This window comes from Tamandua tetradactyla, chromosome 6 (assembly GCF_023851605.1).
Source record: "Tamandua tetradactyla isolate mTamTet1 chromosome 6, mTamTet1.pri, whole genome shotgun sequence".
Taxonomy (NCBI): Eukaryota; Metazoa; Chordata; class Mammalia; order Pilosa; family Myrmecophagidae; genus Tamandua; species Tamandua tetradactyla.
The window spans coordinates 147,482,946-147,504,718 of NC_135332.1; the positions used below are offsets into that span (position 1 = coordinate 147,482,946).

General features: G+C 37.2%; 1 protein-coding gene and 1 long non-coding RNA gene across 2 annotated transcripts in view; one reads left to right on the top strand and one right to left on the bottom strand.

Annotated features, from left to right (window-relative positions):
* LOC143686422 (uncharacterized) overlaps nucleotides 1-7,089 on the bottom strand; it is a 30,633-nt gene extending 23,544 nt beyond the window's left edge. Inside the window, exon 1 of the long non-coding RNA XR_013177131.1 lies at nucleotides 7,034-7,089. This is a non-coding gene — a long non-coding RNA (uncharacterized LOC143686422). The remainder of the gene's footprint in view (nucleotides 1-7,033) is intronic.
* Nucleotides 7,090-7,146: 57 nt separating this feature from the next.
* The window catches only part of ATP6V1C1 (ATPase H+ transporting V1 subunit C1), a 100,792-nt gene continuing 86,165 nt past the window's right edge, over nucleotides 7,147-21,773 (top strand). The window contains exon 1 of the mRNA XM_077167409.1: nucleotides 7,147-7,311. The gene's annotated coding sequence lies outside the window, so the exon portion shown is untranslated. The remainder of the gene's footprint in view (nucleotides 7,312-21,773) is intronic.

Here is a 21,773-nt window from a genome sequence, read left to right on the forward strand (position 1 = left end):
AAAACGCGCGCCCCTCGGGTATCTCACCGCAGCGGATTCTCCCTGCCTGTTCAGCCGTTCCAGAATGGGGTACGCTGTCTTTTTGGTCTCTGTCGTGGCTCCGGGAGCTGTTTCGTATTGTTTCTGTTTCTTTAGTTGCTGTTCTGGAGGAGGAACTAAGACCCGCGCGTCTTACTAAGCCGCCATCTTCTCCGGAAGTCGTATCATGCCATTTTGAGTATATTTTTCATTTATTTGCTTTGTGATTACAGGGGGTTTAGATTTAATATGCTAAATCTATAGCAATCATGTTTGATTTGATATCAACCTACCTTCAATAGCATACACATACAATGTTCCTGTTACCCTCCACCCTCCACATTTTAAAAAATATATTTTTATTAAGATATCTTCACACACATACAGTCTATACATGGTACTAATCAATGGCTCACAATATCATCACATAGTTGTGTACCCCTAATGATCTAAAAATTCATCACCATGATCACTTTTAGAACATTTGCATCTCTCCAGAAAAAAAATAAAAAAAGAAAAAATAACTCATACGTCCCATACCCCTTCCCCTTCCTCTTATAGACCCACAGTATTTCAATCTACCCATTTTTTCCCCTTTATCTCCCATTATTTATTTATTTTTATCCTGATTTATTTTTTTACTCATCTGCCCATTATCTTGTATAAAAGGAGCATCAGACACAAGATTTTCACAGTTACACAGTCACATTACAAAAAATATATATAGTTATACAATTTCCTTCAACAGTCAGGGCTACTGGAACAGAGTTCAACAGTTTTAGGTACTTTCCTCTAACCACTCTAATACACCATAAAGTAAAAAGCGATATATATGTAAGGCATAAGAATAATCTCCAGGATAACTTCTTGACTCTATTTGAAATCTCTGAGCCATTGAGACTTTATTTTGTTCTATTTCTCTCTTCCCCTTTTGGTAAGAAGGCTTTCTCATTCCCATGATGCCGGGTCCCGGCTCATCACTGGAGTCAGGCCTCATATTGCCGGAGAGATGTACACCCTTGGGAGTCACGTCCCTAGTAGGGGAGAGGGTAGTGAGTTCACCTGCCAAGTTGGGCTGTATGTATTATTAACCATTTTTAAAGATGTTTGTAAATTCAAGAAACTCAGGAATTGGATGTAAGAATAAATAAGGGACTAAAGAGAAGCCGTTTATAATGATTAAATACATTATTATTTTGCTAAACTAATTGGTATTTTATAACTATTTAGTAGGAACTTACTGGGTTGTTGCTTTTAGGCTATGAGCGGAAATTGATTAAAATTAAATAGATTTAGCTCATAAGTTGCCATTTCTTAGTACAGAACAGTATTCAAAACCTTTCCTACACAGTAGGAAATCCAGCTGGAATGAACAAATTAGAAAGTAACAATAAAGTGACCAAAATCCAGAAATGAAGGTGGGAGGGCAGATGTACTTTTTTATTTTAATATTTTATTTCCTTGTTCCTATGAACACTTGCTCCTCCAAAGATGGTTTCATAACATTTCGAAGGAGGTAATGATAATGATGATCATTTCCATAAGTTCAAAAACTGGGGACTCTCAGCATATTTGGGGTCTTGCACGGGGTTTCTCAATCTCAGAATTATTGAGATTTTGGGCCAGATAATTCTTTGTTGAGGGAGACTAACCTATGCATTGTAGGATGTTTACCAGCATGCCTAGTCTTTATCCTTCCTAGCATGACGATGGGCATGCCCCTTTCCCAGTGTGACAACCAAAAATGTCTCTATACATTGTCAAATATATTCTGGGGGGGAAATAATCCTCAATGGTGAACCATTGGTCTATGCATCCATTCATTAAACTTGAAATTAAACTCTAAAAATTGAAGATAAAAACTTCCATTTCCAACACTTCAACTTCATAGAGGACTTAGTTCTTCAATGAAATCTTTAATAAATGTTGTTGAAAATAGACATAAATGATGCAATGAACATATTTTCCATGCATATTCCCCATTTCTTGCATTATTTCAATCCAATGCGGATCAAGTAGAGTGAATGTTTTTCTAAATTATTTATTTTTATTGATATATATTACATATCCACATGCCATGTAATTCTTCTAAGTGTACAATCAATTGTTCACAACATTATCATATAGCTGTGCATTTACCATCATAATCAACTTTTTTCCTTTTTTGTGAAAAATAACATATATATATATATAAAATCAATAAATTTCAAAGCACATTGCAACAATTAGTTGTAGAACAGACTTCAGAGTTTGGTATGGGTTACAATGAAATAATTTCAGGTTTTTAGTTCTAGCTGCTAAGATACTGGAGACTAAAAGAAATATCATAATGATTCAGCAATCATACTTATTTGTTAAACCCTCCCTACTCTATATAACTTCACCATCACTTTTGATCTTTTGCTTACTCTTTAGCGGTATTTGGGTTATGCCCATTCTAACTTTTTCATGTTGGAAAGGGCTGTCAATAGTATGTGATGGGGGATGGAACTAGTTGATGTTCTGGAGAGGCTGGGCCCTCTGCATTTCAGGACTTATCTGGTCCAGGGACCCATCTGGAGGTTGTAGGTTTCTGGAAAGTTACCTAGTGTATGGAACCTTTGTATAATCTTATATAATGTCCTAGGTGTTCTTTAGAAATGTCAGGAATGGTTTCGATTGGGGTTTGGCAAGTTATGATAGGTAGCAATGTCTAACTGAAGCGTATATAAAAGTGACCTCCAGAGTAGCCTCTAGACTCCGTTTGAACTCTCTCAGCCACTGATACCTTATTTGTTACACTTCTTTTCCTCTTTTTGGTCAGGATAGCATTATTGATCCCACAGTGCTAGGGTCAGGCTCATCCCTGGGAGTCATCTCTCATGTTGCCAGGGAGACTTTCACTCCTGGATATCATGTCTCATGTAGGAGGGAAGGCAATGATTTAATTTGCACAGTAGGGCCTAGAGAGAGAGAGGCCATATCTGAGCAACAGAAAAGGTCCTCCAGAAGTAACTCTTAAGTATACCGATAGATAGGCAAAGCTTCTCCACTACATACATAACCTTCACAAGAGCAAGCTTCAAGATCATGGGCTTGGTCTATTAATTTGAGTGTCCTTAATGTTTCACAGTATCAAGGGTTTCCTGGTGGTAAAGTTTAATAGTTACATATTTTTTCTCCCATCCTTCAAGGGATTTTGCCAATACTTTTTGATTATGTCCTTAATATACTCTGGGATGTATCCAGGCATTGCGTTAAGTGATACAGAATTAAAGGCCCTCATTCTTATTCTAGGCTCCCTTTGTTTGGATTGTTTAAATGACCTATACAGACAGACCGAGGTAGATTATGTGTTACAGAAAATTTAGGTTCTGTACAAAATAAACATTTCTTCCTTCGGTCTCAAAGAGTAGATGAGACTCTAAAATATAGACAATGCTTTCCTTACCCCTGTATTCTGAATTACCTTAATCTGAACCTGATTGGCTTCATTCTTATTTCTAAATACCAGGTTATTCGTATATAAAATAGCCTCTCAAAATCCAGAAATAACAGTTACTGCTCTGGACTAAATATGACTGCTGTTTTTAAATAAATATTTTATAAATGAGACTACACAATATTTGCTCTTTTTTCTTATAAATATTTTGCAAATGAGACTATACAATATTTGCTCTTTTATTTCTGGCTTATTTTGGTTCACCAAATGTCCCACAGGTTCATTCACAATGTTGCGTGCTTCACAACTTTATTCCATTTTGTAGAAGCACAATATTCGATCATATTTGTTTGTCAATCTATTTCTCATTCAGTGCATCCTTCAGCCAGCTCCAATCATTGGGCATCATATATAAATGCCAAAGTCAACAGTCCGTTAACACTCTCAATTTTAGATAATTTCATTGTCCCCAAAAGGAAGATTACCAATAAACCCTCCCAAATAAAATAGAAAATTCAAATCTTCCCTTAACTCTTGTCCCTCCCATCATTATTTACCTCTGGTGTTGCTGTGATACTGTTGATTTTTCCCTGTTAAACATAGCTCATAGCATGCAATAGCAGTTTTCACCTTATACCCTGAATTCATACACTTTTTGTATAAGGTTTATACCTTTGCAGTAGCTCATGCAAGAACTTATTTATATTTTTAGTGTTAATTAGTGGGACATATGGGTCTATACGAGCCCTTTCAATCATATTCACCTTCAATATGGTGATATTACTTATAGGCCCACTAGCAAACCGCCTTCATTTCTATCTATTCCCTTATATTTGAGTTCAACCTCATCAACTAACCATGCACCCATTTCTACCTTCTGTGTATCTCTAGGTCGCCTATATTCTGTATTATAAGCCTCTAATTCTATCTTTACCATGGTCATGAAAGAGAATCACACAGTATCTATCCTTTTGTATCTGGCTTATTTCACTCATCATTATGTCCTCAAGGCTCATCCATCTTGTCACATGGTTCAGGACATCATTTCATCTTACTGCTGCATGATATTCCATCGTGTGTATATGCCACATTTTTCAATCCATTTATCAATTGATGGAAATTTGGATTGTTTCTATATTTTGGCAATTGTAAATAATGCTGTTATGAACATCGGTGTGCCAATCTATGTTTGTGCCACTGCTTTCAGCTTTTCTAGGAATATACCAAGTAGTGGTACTGCTGGGTCATAGGGCAGGAATAACCATTTTTAAGACCTCTCATTCATACTGTCAAATTGCTGTACATTTTCACTTGCAGTGTAAGAGTATCTATCTTACCACACACTCACCCACACTATTATATGTACATTTTAATCTTTGCCAACATTTTATTGTTGTTTTAATTTATGTTTTTTAGTACTAGTAAACACGAACATTTTCTCAAAATTTTAACCAATGGTATTCCTTCTTTCTTCAATTTTTTTGTGATCATTGCTCATTTGTCAGTTGGGGTCTTATAATTATTTTCATCAATTTGTCAAAGTTCTTTCTGTAATGTAACTTGGGTATCATAAATTTCTACAAAAAATATAACTCATAAAGCATTTGAGGTTAGATTTCATTTAAGCAGCAAATGAAGGAATCTCAAATGGAAGTCCTCTGTCATATTGCTTTCTTCTTTCTCTTCCTCTCTTACCTTCCCCCCACCCAATAGAGACTTGTTTAGTCATCTTTGGTTTCCTTGTCTCCTTTTGCCTAAGTTCTCAATTTAATTTCTACCCTGCTGGTTTATCAAGGTATTTTCCTAAATAAGGAAACTTCTTTTCCTAAAAGGAATATCAGTACCAACTTTCAAGATATTTTTAATAGTATAGGAGAGGGAGATGTAATTAAATATTATAAATCCTATGGTCCTATTAGTTTCAAATACTTTCCCCACTTTAATTTAAAATTTTATTTTTTCCCTTGAAGAATTTGTAAGGAAAAAAAATCCTATCTTTTTTTTTTCATGCTTTCAGTTTAAAAGAATAGTATTTAGATAGTTGGAAACGGAGGGGAAAGGTATAGTATGCCTGTTATACATACTTAGATGGCCAGTATGCTCTATGTATGGTATAAAAGAGAACTTCCTCTATCTTTGTAAAAACACATTCTCTTGCTATCAGAAGGCATTAAGAAAGCAATTATGCCATGCTTATGGTAAACATATTTGCTAAATTTTTATATGGAATATGCTAGCACTAATAATTACAGCTAACTTTTATTGGGCACTACATTATACTACCTCCAAAGTATAACATGGGGACTAAAACATTATACGGTGTTGTGGTTAGAAGTAGATGCATTTTTGCAAATGTTCTAAAATGATCACGGTGATAATACACAACTATGTGATAATATTGCCACTGATTTTATACTGTGGATGGACTGTTAAAAGTTGAGAAGTCTGCTAACAAAAAATGTTGTCTTTAGGCCCATTTTGTGATGCCAAATAAAACCCTGGATTCCTGGCAAATTTCCAAAGCTGTGTTATAGAACCGGTTATTGGAATTGCCAGAATTTCGTCCAAAATTGGTTAAAAGCATTCAGGCTGGGGATAGTTTGGTTGGTAGTGACTAATGCTGAGGTTCGGAAAAATTCTGTGGTGAATTTCTATATAGACAAAACAGGGCACAAGACAGGAAGGACACCAGGTCTTATAATATGCATTAATAATAGCCACTATTTACTGGGCATTTCCTATGTGCCAGGGACTGTCCTAAAGCAATACTTGGTTTAATCTTCACAGTAGCCCTACCAGTACATATTATTGACCCCCATTTTATAAGTAAAGAAGCTGTTTAGAGAAACTTAAGGTCACAGTATTTAGTGGAGCCAGGATTTAAAACGAGATGTGCCTATTCCCTTACTCCAAACAGCTTTGTAACCTCAGGTTCCTTACTTTTCTCATTTGTAAATCTGAAAGGTCTAGATTAGAAAATCTCAAAGTTCTCTACCGCTTCTAAAACTCGGTGCTCTATATTAGAATAACCTATCTTCTCAAGACAATAAAATTCGCAGGATTCAGAAGAGCCCTTTTCCTCTCAAGGTATAGATCCCACTCCCCCCCCCCCCCCCCCCAAGGTACAGGCTTCCTCCTGTCGGCGCGCTTCTCCTGAAATCTTCTCTGCCTTTCCATTATCTAATGTGACTTTAACTATTTGCGATATTTATCACGCAACACACATCATTCTTCAACAAGATGCTCCTGTTGGCAAGGAGTGATTCGCTCAAATAGATAATCCTGGAAAAACTGGCACAATGTCTGGTGCACAGTAAACTGCGTGAACATTTATGGGAATAAGCTGAAGTGGTCAACTGGAAGGAAAAGGTGAATCGGCCGAAGTGAACTACTGAGACTATTACTCAGCAGTGCCGAAGAAAACCCAAGCAGACAAGACTGTGCAGACAAATTCAACTGGAGACAAATTCTAATAGAAACCTGAAGAAGGGGGATACTGTTAGCGAGGGTAGCGGGTCACGGTGCCCTGTGCAGGAAGAAAGGCCACCGGAGACACTGAGAGACGCAGCACAGGTGACTTTGGGGTTTTCTCACCTCAAAGGTCGAGCCTCCCAACTCCGCCCCTCCTCCCAGGCCGTGGCGGCAGCGGCTGCGACTGCGCAGTGGCGCGCAGGTGGGCGGAGCGGCGCGCGCCGCGGTCAGCTGACTGCTCCAGCTGGCACGTGACTTATTCCGTGGGCGCTGGGGTCCAGGAAGCCGTCGTGCCGGAGCCTGGGTCCGGGAGGGATGGAGCGCTGAGCCGTTAACGCCTGCCGGGCTGTCTGCCTTCTCACCTGTTGTTTCTGCCACCTCCTCGTTTGACACTTTCTTGGGTCAGTGAACCTTGGCTGCCTGGGTTGGGGCGTCTTGGCTAGGCCGAAGCTTGGTATACGGTCGCAGCGTGGAAGGGATCGGGGCGGGCGCGGGAGCCAAGGCTGTGGCGTTGGAGTTAGCTGGGTGATTTTGTCTGATTTCGGGGCGCCGATTCGCCACCTTTGGCCTAGGCTTCGTTTCTAAAGAAGATAAATGAGGGAGAGAAAGCACTAGCGGGTAATCATTGGCAGGGACAGAAAAGAGGCGCGACACATCGGGTCCGGGACTTTTCTCTTTGAGTGGGGGTCACAGTGACTTCATGTCTCCTGATTCAGGGTAATGAAAGCCGATAGAGTGGGCCTGGTAAGGACCTGGGGTGGTGAGTGCTTGTGTGTATATGTGTGTGTGTGTCACAGCCAGCGCAGGAGCCTTCAGTGGGTGTTTGCGCGCATGTGTGAGTAGGAGATGGCAGCTTAAAGCGTCTAGAAGTCCTTCGCTGCAGGCAGGGGTGTCTGTTGCATTCTTAGGGAAGTACAGGAATCAGGAGAGCCCAAGCCTTTTTTTTTTTAAGTTGGGGAAGGGTAGGCAAGAAACTCCTAAAAGGGAACTTGGAGAAAAAGTCAAATAAGGCAAATTGAATCTGAGAAACAGTAAGGGGAACTAATATTCTTTAGAGAAAAATATGGTAAGTTAAGGGAGATCAAATTTCAAAGAGAGATCAGTGCTTAGCACTGTGCTGGTAATTAGTGGAGAAGTGGAATGTAAACAGTCCAGCCTTAGGACATCACATTGTGGTTGGGGAGATAAGTCATGCACACATGACACATTTAAGTACTAGGTGGTTATATGTACTTACTTAAAAAGAATGCTAAGTGCTTCTGAAGTGTGGAGCAGGGACAAATATACAGATATATGAACTGCCCTTATCAGGGAGACATCCTAGAGGAAGGAAAACTTGAGTTAGGTTATCCTGAAGGAAAGAAAAGTTGAGTTGGCAAACCAGTGGGATTTGAACAGGCATAGAGAAATGGGTTGAACTTTCTCAGCAGGGAGAGTCACAGGATTTGAAGGCCTGAACATGAGGAAAAAGAGTGGTTCTGGGGAGTCAGAAAATCCTGGTTTTGTTGTGGATTTGAATTGCAGAGAAATGGAAAAAAAACGTTGGAGTCAGGTAATGAAGCCTTTAGAATGATATTCATATAATTATATACTCAACTAATACTGACTGAATGAATCCTGTATGCCAGCTACTGTGCTGGTGCTAGGGTTATGGTGGTATAGCCCTGTCTTTCAGAGCTTTCAGTCAAGTGGAGGAGACAGATTTTAATTAATAATCCTGCAAGTGTGAAATGTGCTTTGAAGGAATAATACAGTACTAGGAAAGAGTTTACCAGAGACATGACCTTTATGGAAGGTTTAAATAAGACTTTGCTGAGGATATGACTTTTTTTTTTTTGGGTATGACTTTGACCTAAGATTTGGAAAGAGGAATAAAAGTTAACTACGCAAAGGGAGTGTTAAGGTTTGTGTGAAAAGAGCATTCCAGGCTGAGGGAACAGAATATGCTGTTTGAAGAGGAATAATGCTTTTGAGAAGTTGAATGAGGCCAGCATACTGCAACTGTGGGGGAGGGAGCATCTTAAGAGAGCTGGGTGGGGAAGGCCCTGCAGGGCTTTTATCCTATAATCAGAGTGACAGTTATAGGCAGTGGAGTAGATCAGACATGGATCTTTTGAAAAGATAATTATCTGGAGGATGCTAAAAGTGAATGAAGGGAGACCACCTAAGGGGCACATGGTTGCCATCTGGCTGAGAGATGGCAAAACAATATAAACTTTCTTTCTTGTAGGAAGTGAGAGTCACTAAAGGATTTGAAGACAGGCCACCTAACCTCACTACTAAGGAATTAGGGGCCATTTTTAGGGGGACTAAGGAATTTTGGAAGGGAAAGAGTGATTGCAATCAATTTGTACCCTTTGCTGAGGGGATAGGAATTTATTCATAGTTATAGTTATTGACCAAGCAATCTTGAGGTAGGAAGGGAAGGCTGGATCATGTCCTGGTTGGTGGGAGAGTCCTTTGCAAAAATTTGATTTGGCCTTCCAAGTTTTTCCTTTTGCAGTGGCATCTATTTCGGAATACCTTTCATTGAAATGTAGTCAGCCATGGAGAGGACTCACCTTGCAAGTTTATTTTATTTACACATATCTTTGAGAGAAGGTAGTTATTTAGTGTATAGATAGGTACCTATCTAGACCCTTAGTAACAGAGAAGTAATGTAATTTGTCGAAGTTTGGCAAACATCCACGCGCTTCTGACTGCTGGTGTATTATTCCTAATTTTTACCCATACAGCACTTGCAATCACACATAGAGAGAAGGGTGAGTTTCTTAAGGTGCATTGTAATCTTTGATTCAGCACTTTTGGTGATCTTTACTAAGTAGAAGAGTTTCAAGGGATTTAGCTGTAGTGCTCAGTGCTTAAAATCTACTGCTCTGTAAGTTTGGGTAAACTTACTCAATTTACAGTTTTGTTGGAGTAGATAGTGAGCAGCAAGGTGACCTGAAAGTGCTCAGATTGTCAATCACCGTTATTTGACAGCAAGCAAGTTCCAGATCTTGCTGAAGACCAGGTCTCAGGGTGTGTCTCATACCCATCTCTATTTTCTTTTTTGGTATACCTTGCAGGAACTGGAAGAAACAGTATTCAGGAACTGAATAAAGTAAATGTTGAGAGTCGGGGGTGGGGGGTCGTTAGTGTCATTCTGCTTTTAAAACTGGGCTGGAAATACTCATTTTTATTTTTTAGTGTACTATAGCCTACAGATCCTAATTTACAGTATTGTTTACAACCTAAAGAGAAAATTTGGGGCTTCAAAAATCTGATTCCGTGATTATTTCCACAACTTGTAAAATAGTTCCATTGGCCAAAGAGCGAAATTGGAATGACAAAACAAACTTTTGCAAAAGGGTCTCCCTGTAGTTTATCAAGCCCTAAGCAATCAGTCTTCCTTTTGAATGCGAGTCTGCTTAGGGATAACTGTTTTGAATGGGTGACTCCTAATTAAATTTTGTTCTTGTATGTATATCCTTATCTGGCTGCAGGAATAAATCTTTTTTCTGTCATTGGCTGTGGAATTATAGATGCTTTAGTTATAAATTAATTCATTTTAGGGTTCCATCGTTGATGTCTTTGAGGCAATAGAAATCATTAATGTAGTCCCAGAGAAAGATAGTTCAGGCAGTGAACCAGGACAGTCTCAAATTTCCTTTAACACAAGTGACCCTTGGAACTAGAAAATTCAGATGTTCTTGATAATGAAACAAATACTCCTTTCAATGGGAAATCTGCTTCTAACATTATACCATTATGTAAATCTGCTATACAATTATTGAGTTAAAAAAGGAGAGAGATAGGCAGTAGAGAAGTACTTTGGTTACATCATGGGATAAAAGATTGGAGCCTTAGTCCTCTATGTAAAAATTAGATTTGTGTGTGTTTGAAAATAAAATGCCAAGTAAAGGCAAAAACGGTGCTTATAGAAGAGAATGATATATTTTCTAATGCAGTTTAAGCAAACTGCTGATGAGTTGTAAGTTATTTGTAAAATATGCTTATTGCTAAGTGAATTAATTTTATAATGAGAGGTTTTTTTTTTAAAACCGTCCTGTATTTAGTGTTTCAGTATGGGTGCTACTGGCAGTTTAGGCTGGACTTCCCTTTTTAACCTCTATCCACTAAATGCAGTAACGACCCTCCCTTCAATTGACCCTTGAGACAATCCAGATGCACCTGTACATTTCCAAACTCCCTGTAGAGGAGATGTATCATTTGGTTGAGAAATACTACGAGCTGCTACTGTCATTTACATGTTGGACAAATATCAGAGTGCCTGTTAAGTGACAGGCACTGTTCTAGATGTTGGTAATATAGAGGTTGAGTAATATTTTAATACATTATCCTAATTTAATTCGAACAATTTAACATTCAATTATTGATGTTTTAATATTGTAACTCTTTTAGTATAAAACTACAGAAACTACTCAGGTATCTCTTTGAGGAACTTGTTTGTTACAAAAACTGAATGAGTAACTCAGAGAGGTTCCCTTCAGTTCCAATAGAACTAGCTGTGTAACCTTAGGCAAGTAATATCATTAATTTGTCCCTCATCTGGAAATGGATTTGGTGATAATATCTACTTTGAAGGAATCAAGTATAAAATTGTTTCACCTATTGAAGTGCTTATTGGGCACAATACATAGTGCGTATTCAATAAATGGTGTTCATTACAGACACCCAGAATTTCAGACTTACTGGAGTGATGAATTGGGGGAAAATTAAGTTACTATTAACATGTTGAATTTCATGCTAGAATACATTGTGTTATATCATAGCACTTTCTAATGGTGACTTTGCCTGTAGCAAAGAAGAAATCTCTGGAAGTTGGGAAGGTTCTGATTATTACTACCAGTAATGGACTACAGAGCCCTCCTTGCCATGTCAACCAATTCAACTGGCTTTATCAGAAATTACAAGAAATTTGCCAGCACTGTATTATGTTACCTTTCCGCCCCTGCAAATGTGCGCCCAATTTTTATGATAGACATTAATGCAAAAGTAAGATTTGCTTTTGCAAATTTATTTCTAGCCAACTGAGGAATAAAAAAGATGGCAGTTCATAAAAATACATCTATTAAAGATGAAATAAATTGTCTCTAGTATTTAAGTTTATTTATAGTACGAAATCCAGTTAGTCTTTAGTAGAATTAGAGTAATTATAAACATTGTTTCAGTTGAAAACAAGATAAGATTTATTTAAAGGTAGTATATATTCTGATAATTCTAAATTTTAATATTGGTTTCCATATGAATTTGTGAATGCATTCCTTAAAGATAAAATGTCAACTTTAGTTATTAGAAACATTTAAACAAGTTGTATTTTGAACGAGCCTTCTCACAACCCCAATTAAAGATGTTTCTTAATTTTTATAGAGGAAATAGAAAGTTATTCTTACTTTTTCTTTGGTGTTAATGACTCCTAGTGTAGAATATGGCAACCTTTTTCTTTTAATAAATGGATTGTGCTAAATGTTTCGTTCTGATCAATTCTGTTCAAGATTGATGTGCTACAATTGGCAGACATTGTAATGGTATTTCACTGACACTTGAAACATGCCTCCTTCCTTGTTTTTTATTGAAATCAGCTTTGTTTGCCCTGTACACACGACTTTCCAGAGTTTAATTTTTTGTGAAATTGAACTTACTGTGAAAAAATAATTGTATTTCAGACACTGGAGTATTGTTTTCTTGAAGGCATTAAAATCAGTTAAGTATTGGGTACTGGGGGAAGCTATACCAATTTCTGTGGATGTTGCTAATTGGGTCAGTTACATTCTTTCCAGGCACTGAAGTGCTAGCTGCTCTCCTGCTCAGGCTTATTCCCCCCATGTTTGGTGTTGTAGTTTCTGTTGTTTTATTTTATTTTTCAATCAGTTGTAGTAGGAAAATATTTTATAGCTTTCAAACTCTCAGAAGTGGGCAATAGAGTAAATAAACTAAACAGTCCCAGAGCTTCAAGCCCAGATTTTCCATTCTTCTGTCTTTCATCCCACTTTTACTTCCTTCCGTTTTTAAAAAGAATTGTTTTTGTCTTTTTAAAAACAAGCAACATGCTTATTGCATAAAATCAAGCAAAACAAACATGTTTAAAAATTGGGCTAGTGTTTCCTTTGTGCCTGCATTGTACTCTGCCTCCATTTTTTTTTTGTCTTGGCATCTGCTTTAAGTCTTCTTTCTGCATGCATGTGGACCTGCATGTGCTCATGGGCATGCAGACACACATATTGGATTTGAAGCTTGAGGACAGAGACTGCATTTTATTTGTTTTTCTTCTTAGAGTTTACCATAGTTCTGGAAATCTAAGTACTCAAAATGTATTGAGATGAGTGATATGCCCCTAAATTGGAAACAGGTATAGTCAGTTAAGAAATAGGTGAGAAAACAAAATAGGCATTTGCCTTAATTCATGGACATATGAGTTGAGTGAGGAGTAGTTTGGGATTGTTCTAATGAGTTTGGTGCGTAGATGGATTTAGCGGGGAAGTCTTTCTGTTAAGTTGCTTTAACAGAAAAGAGTGGTTATTTTGTGCGGAATGGACTATGTGAGCAGAAGCAAAGTAGGAAGGAGAAGTCAAAAGAGCAGGACTGACTTGAGGTCAAGATAGATGAAGAGAGTTAAGAAGCATTGTGAGGATAAGGCAGAAAAACTCAGACAAGGACACTAGTAATGGTGACAGTGAAGATTCGCAGAGTTGAGTTTTATTTCTATGAAGGAAGCGAGTCAGAAGCATAGGTTTTGTGAGGCATTCTGACTTTTAGAGCAATTGTTTTAGAGGAGGAAGAATTTTTTTTGTGGAAAAGTCTTAGGACTCAATTAGGATTCTATACTGTGGTTTCAGAACCACTTGTTATTTATATGCAGAGCATTTAAAATTTTCTATATTTGGTCCATAAATTAAATAAAATTATACCTTTCTTGAGCAAAGCAAGAGTTTACCCATGTTACTTTTTTTCTATACTTGATTTTTTATTTTTATTTTTAAATGGCCTTTAAGTTTTTCTTGCTATAGGAACAGTGTGTAATAATTTTTAATAACACCAAAGGAAATACTAATATGAAGAAAGAAAGAATAATAAAAATATACTTGATTTTATACATCATATTGCCATTGATTTATTTTTAGGTTTGTAAGCTACTGTAGAAAGCATGTGGGAAGTGTGTTGATAATATTTAAAGTTTCTAAATTCCACAGAGCAAAAATAATTTTTGCATTGTAAGATGAAGAATACTGTGTGGTTCTTGATAATGACATTAATGACATTTAGCCATCTTATTAAAAAATATTACCATTTCTTATAATGTTGAATTTATTGTGTAATCATGAACTTGTTTTAGTACAGTGACTGCTCATCTGATGAACTTTAAAGGAAAATAGAAAAAAAGTCCCGGATTTCATTGCAGAATAAATCATGGAATATAGTAGAAGAAAGGATCCTGGATATCATAATCCAGTCTTCTCATTTTACAAATGAAGAAATTGAGGCAGGCTGTGATATGAAGAATTGGAATTAGATTCCATGTCTTCATACTCTTATGTGCAGTGCTCCAGCCCATTACCTTGTGCTTCATGAAGTTGGCATTTGGGTTTCCTCTGGCGTAGTTCCCAGTGAGATAAGGCAATTTACCCACCCTGCTCTCAAGCTTCAGACACAGCTATTTCTAACCAGCTTTGTTTTTCTCATTTGGATTATCTCTAGGAGTCTTTGTTAGGATGCCGTGTCTAAATTCTAAACTTCTCAACATTTTCAAGTGTAGATATGCTGCCCCACTTTTAAATAAAAGTGTTTGTGTGTGTGTGTTTGCATGTACTATTTCATTATTTGAAAATCAGGAAGCAGGAATATATGGAAAAAATAATCCATTCCCAAGAGATAGGCATCAACAGCTTTTTAATAATGTAATAATTGTAAGTATGCAAATCCTTCTTTCTTTAGGATAATTAGCTAGCAAAACCAAAAACCCATGAACAATATGTGTAACAAAGTAAATGAGGGTGGGCCATGGTGGCTCAGCAGGTGGAGTTCTTGCTTGCCATGCTGGAGACCTGGGTTCGATTCCCGGTTCTTGGCCATGCAAAAAAAAAAAAAAGAAAAGTAAATGAGACTTTGATTTCTGACTTTAAAGCTTCAACTGGTACCAGACTTGCTTTTCCATCACGAATGGCTAGAAAACTGGATAAACTATATGAAAAAAAGAAAACCACCTCACTGTTTCCGCTGGACAACAGCCAGCATGGGACCTGAGAGAAGAGAACCCTGTAATCTCTCTGGCCTCTTCTTGGAGGCACTTTTTGGACCATGGTTTATGAAGGGGAAACCCAAGCAGAATGCATTGTCTTGCTGAGTTGAGGAGCTTGGTGTTGGAGGAGACCTGCCTGGAAGTTGTATATAGGTCTGAGATAGATGGAGGAGAGGGTTAGGCAGAGAAACAACACCAAAAATCTAATGGGGTCTCTGTGCAAAGTCCAGTGAAGAATAACTAGGGAGCTGCAAGTTTTAAGATTAATTGCCAGTACGCTCAGGGCTCGGAGGCATGTAAACTCTGATCAGGTAGAGGGAAGAGGCCCCCATGAACTCTGGGAACATTCAGTAGCATCCCCGGAAGTCCACGCCTAGTAGTAGAGCTAAGTTATCCCTAGAGTCAGGCTTTAGACCCATTCTAAAAAAACTTAAAGTAAGCCTTGAAAATAGATCAGGCTGATCCTTAAGTAATTTTAACTTCCTAAAGGAACAAAGTATGCAGTGCTCTTAAAAGGAAGACAGCAAAATTCGGTCAACAGTGTAACATTGTGAATTGTAAATATGATGTAATTTAACAGAAAACATAATCATAGAGGAAATGAATGGAAGATATTTAAAATATGGAACTTATAAAGCTGAAAAATATATCTGAAATGAAACATTCATTGAATCAGAGTAATAGCAAACTAGACATTCTAGAAGAAGAATTCAGCACACCAGAATATATAGTAATAGAGACTGTTTAAACTGAAACACCAAAAGAAAAACAACTGAAAAAAAGTGAATGGGACTTCAGTAACCTGTGGGATAGTGTCAAATGTTTTGACATGCATATTATGTAATTGTTATCTGAAAAGAAGGAAGGGATTAGAAAAAAAGATTTAAAGAAAATAGTAATTGAAAAATTTCCATATTTGATGAAAACTTTAAACACAAAGATCCAAGAAGTTCCGTGAACCCTAAGCAACATAAGTCTTTGTGACCTGGGGTAGAAAAAAAAATTGACAAATTTGGCATCATCAGAATGGAAACTTCTATTCAAAAGCATGATTAAGAAAGTGAAAAGCAAGCCACAGATTGAGAGAAAATTTATAATGAAATACTAAAGCATGCAAAACTAACCTAAAAGCGGATGGGCGTGCACTTGGGCTTGACAGTGGGGGAGGAATTGACTGGGACTGGTATGAAGAAAGGTTTGATGAAAATAGTCTTAGTCGTGGTGGTGGTGGTGGTGGTTACACAGGTATATACATTTGTCAGAAGCTCATTGCAGTGTGTACTCACAATTGGTGCATTTTATTGTATGCAAATTATATCTCAAAGTTGATTTTAAGAAAAACACAGGTGAATATTGTAGGTTGGGTCACGTTGTCTCATTTAATCCTCACAGTTATTTATTCAGTCAAGAATATTTACCAAATGCTTATTGAAGTTCTAGTTCTGGTATGTCAGTCTGTGACAAGTGCTGAGGATATCATGAGCAAAAACTCATGCTTTCCAGTTACCCTTATGGGTAGCGTATGTGGAAGAGAGACATTGATAAAAAAATGCACCTCAGGGAAATACTGAAAGTAAGTAAGGTGCTATGAGAGCATATAACACATCCTTAGTTTGTGATCTATGCTCTTTGTAATAAAAATGCTGTATCTCGTATGATATATGAGACATTTGTACCTTAGTTTCTTTGTTTATAAATACTACCCATTAATTGGGTTGTTTTAAGTAATAAATGGGTAAATATATGGGAATAGTGCTTTGAATAGTGCTGATAGATACCAAGTGCTCAATAAGTGTTACTTTCTGTCTTGATGTTACTTGGCAATTCTAATAGCCTCATGTTGCAGGGATATACCAGTACTAACTCAGAGAACACTGACATAGGACTATTTGAGGGAAAAGATTTAATTTGGCTAGAAATGTGGAATTTTAGCTGCTTTTGAGACATCCATGTGGAGATGTCTTGTAGTCAGTTTGGGATCCTGGTTGGAAATACAAATCCACATATAGTGGAGGGGCGTGGGCTAGAGATAGAAATATGGGATGATGTCCGGCATCTGTCCCTTGAGTTTAGATAAGGTCTGCCTGAGGGAAATGCACACACATTTACACACACACAGAGAAAAAGGGACTTAGACCTACATATGTATCCTGAGAACCTCTAACGTTTAGGTGATGTGCCTTTTTTTTTTTTTCTTTTTAATGTTTTTTTTTATTAATTAAAGAAAAAAGAAATTAACCCAACATTTAGAAATCATTCCATTCTACATATGCAATCAGTAATTCTTAACATCATCACATAGATGCATGATCATCATTTCTTAGTACATTTGCATCGATTTAGGAAAAGAACTAGCAAAACAACAGAAAAAGATATAGAATGTTAATATAGAGAAAAAAATAAAAATAATAATAATAAAAAAAGAAAAAACAAAAGACACAAACAAACAAACAGACAAACAAAAAAAAAACTATAGCTCAGATGCAGCTTCATTCAGTGTTTTAACATAATTACATTACAATTAGGTATTATTGTGCTGTCCATTTTTGAGTTTTTGTATCTAGTCCTGTTGCACAGTCTGTATCCCTTCAGCTCCAATTACCCATTATCTTACCCTGTTTCTAACTCCTGCTGGTCTCTGTTACCAATGACATATTCCAAGTTTATTCTCGAATGTCAGTTCACATCAGTGGGACCATACAGTATTTGTCCTTTAGTTTTTGGCTAGACTCAACTCAACATAATGTTCTCTAGGTCCATCCATGTTATTACATGCTTCATAAGTTTATCCTGTCTTAAAGCTGCATAATATTCCATCGTATGTATATACCACAGTTTGTTTAGCCACTCGTCTGTTGATGGACATTTTGGCTGTTTCCATCTCTTTGCAATTGTAAATAATGCTGCTATAAACATTGGTGTGCAAATGTCTGTTTGTGTCTTTGCCCTTAAGTCCTTTGAGTAGATACCTAGCAATGATATTGCTGGGTCGTATGGCAATTCTATATTCAGGTTTTTGAGGAACCGCCAAACTGCCTTCCACAGTGGTTGCACCATTTGACATTCCCACCAACAGTGGATAAATGTGCCTCTTTCTCCGCATCCTCTCCAGCACTTGTCATTTTCTGTTTTGTTGATAATGGCCATTCTGGTGGGTGTGAGATGATATCTCATTGTGGTTTTGATTTGCATTTCTCTAATGGCCAGGGACATTGAGCATCTCTTCATGTGCCTTTTGGCCATTTGTATTTCCTCTTCTGAGAGGTGTCTGTTCAAGTCTTTTTCCCATTTTGTAATTGGATTGGCTGTCTTTTTGTTGTTGAATTGAACAGTCTCTTTATAAATTCTGGATACTAGACCTTTATCTGATATGTCGTTTCCAAATATTGTCTCCCATTGTGTAGGCTGTCTTTCTGCTTTCTTGATGAAGTTCTTTGATGCACAAAAGTGTTTAATTTTGAGGAGCTCCCATTTCTTTCTTTCTTTCTTCAGTGCTCTTGCTTTAGGTTTAAGGTCCATAAAACCGCCTCCATTTATAAGATTCATAAGATATCTCCCTACATTTTCCTCTAACTGTTTTATGGTCTTAGATCTAATGTTTAGATCTTTGATCCATTTTGAGTTAACTTTTGTATAGGGTGTGAGATACAGGTCCTCTTTCATTCTTTTGCATATGGATATCCAGTTCTCTAGGCACCATTTATTGAAGAGACTGTTCTGTCCCAGGTGAGTTGGCTTGACTGCCTTATCAAAGATCAAATGTCCATAGATGAGAGGGTCTATATCTGAGCACTCTATTCGATTCCATTGGTCGATATATCTATCTTTATGCCAATACCATGCTGTTTTGACCACTGTGGCTTCATAATATGCCTTAAAGTCCGGCAGCGTGAGACCTCCAGCTTCGTTTTTTTTCCTCAAGATACTTTTAGCAATTCGGGGCACCCTGCCCTTCCAGATAAATTTGCTTATGGTTTTTCTATTTCTGAAAAATAAGTTGTTGGGATTTTGATTGGTATTGCATTGAATCTGTAAATCAATTTAGGTAGGATTGACATCTTAACTATATTTAGTCTTCCAGTCGATGAACACAGTATGCCCTTCCATCTATTTAGGTCTTCTGTGATTTCTTTTAACAGTTTTTTATAGTTTTCTTTGTATAGGTCTTTTGTCTCTTTAGTTAAATTTATTCCTAGGTATTTTATTCTTTTAGTTGCAATTGTAAATGGAATTTCTTGATTTCCCCCTCAGCTTGTTCGTTGCTAGTGTATAGAAATGCTACAGATTTTTGAATGTTGATCTTGTAACCTGCTACTTTGCTATACTCATTTATTTGCTCTAGTAGTTTTGTTGTGGATTTTTCCAGGTTTTCGACGTATAATATCATATCTGCAAACAGTGATAGTTTTACTTCTTCCTTTCCAATTTTGATGCCTTGTATTTCTTTTTCTTGTCTAATTGCTCTGGCTAGAACCTCCAACACGATGTTGAATAATAGTGGTGATAATGGACATCCTTGTCTTGTTCCTGATCTTAGGGGGAAAGTTTTCAATATTTCCCCATTGAGTAGGTGATGTGCCTTTTAAGTAATGTTCTTTTTTTGTTAATATGTAATTTACCTACATTTGTGCCTGACTTCCCGTATTCAAGATTAAAGTAAAGGAAATACTTAGAAATAAAAAAAGAAGTCATTTGAGTGGTCAGAAGCAGTGAAAGTGTCCAGGTTCTTGGTGTGTTGATAACCAGTGGACACCTGTTGTGACCATTGTTTCCTTGTTGCTGAGAGAAAAAGGGAAATATGCTCAGCAACATGAATTTCATTTCCTGCCAATAAAAGCATGCATAGTCCTCTGCGGAGATAGTTTTTAGGAGCTAAGCTTAAATTTTTTTTTTTCTTAAATTTTTTTTTAACAGCAAAATAGTTTACTAGAACTGCTTCTCAGACAAAAATACAGAGCATATTAAGAAAAATAAGTTTTGCTAAAAGGACAAATAAAAGTTATTTTTACATAGTTTCATTTTAAAAATTGTTCTTTTCATGCAAACTAAAGAAAGTATAACAAAAATCAAAGGTAAAGGTTGGTTAACAATACCCTTTAAATTTGTATGAAGGAGATAATGAGGGTTTTTAAAAAAATTTTTTTTATTGAGAAATCGTCACACACATACTTTCTATACTTAGTGCACCATCAAAGGCTCACCATATCATCACATGGTTGTGTATTCATCACCATGATAATTTTTTAGAACATTTCCATCACCCCAGAAAAAGAAATAAAAAGAAAAAACTCATGCATATCATACACCTTACCCCTTCCTCTCATTGGCCTCTAGTATTTCCATCTACCCAATTTATTTTACCCTTTGTCCCCACTGTAATTTATTTATTTATAGATGTCCATATTTCTTACTTGTCTGTCCATATCCTGCATATAAGGATCATCAGAGACAAGGTTCTCACAATTACACAGTCACGTTGTAAATGTTTTCTTTATACAGTTGTCTTCAAGAATCTAGGCTACTGGAACACAGCTTAACAATTTCAGGTACTTTCCTTCTAGCCACTCCAATACACAATAAACTAAAAAGGGATATGTATATAATGCATAAGAATAACCTCCAGGATAAACTCTCGACTTTGTTTGAAATCTCTCAGCCACTGAAACTTTATTTTGTTTCATTTCTCTATTCCCCCTTTTAGTCAAGAAGGTTTCCGCAATCACTTGATGCTGGATCCTGGCTTATCCTAGGCTCTCTGTCCCATGTTGCCAGGGATATTTACACCCCTGGGAGTCATGTCCCATATAGGAGCAGTGAGTTCATATGCTGAGTTGGCTTAGAGGCCACATCTAAGCAACAAAAGAGGTTCTCTGGGAGTGATTAGGCCTAATTTAAGTGGGCTTAGCCTATCCTTTGCAGGAGTGAGTTTCATATGGGGTGAACCCCAAGATCGAGGTCATGGGGTTCGATCTTTGGTTGTCCCCACTGCTTGCGAGAGTATTAGAAATTCTCCAAATGGGGAAGTTGTCTATTTCCTCCTTTCTCCCCATTCCTCTGAGGGGACTTTGCACATGCTTCTTTATTCACTGCCCAAATTCCTCTGGGATTTATTGGGGTATCACAGTAACCTGGACAAACCAACAAAATCTCACTCCCTATTCAAGATTCCATGAACTTATGTTCAACTAAACTGACCATAAAAGTTAAATTAGGAAATGCAGGGCGGGCCACGGTGGCTCAGCAGGGAAGAGTGCTTGCCTGCCATGCCCGAGGACCCGGGTTTGATTCCTGGTGCCTGCCCATGTAAAAAAAAAAAAAAATCAGAAATGCACTACCCAAAATACAAATTTTACCCCAAATAAACATCTCTCCCCTTAATCTCACCTAGAAGTTGAGGTTTAAATTGTTCTTAAATTTCAAGGAGGAATTTTTTATGTGGCTTTTTGTACAAATGGGATCAGTTAACAGTGGACATTGTTTCAAAAAAGAAAAACAGTGGTTTTGCAAGTCTTATTGATGCTGTTGTTGTGGGCAGTTACTACACTGACCTTTAGGCATTTGAGTAGCTTTTCTTTCCCCTCAGACTCTTCTTATAGTTAAAGTTTGTTTTCTCCTGAGACAGAA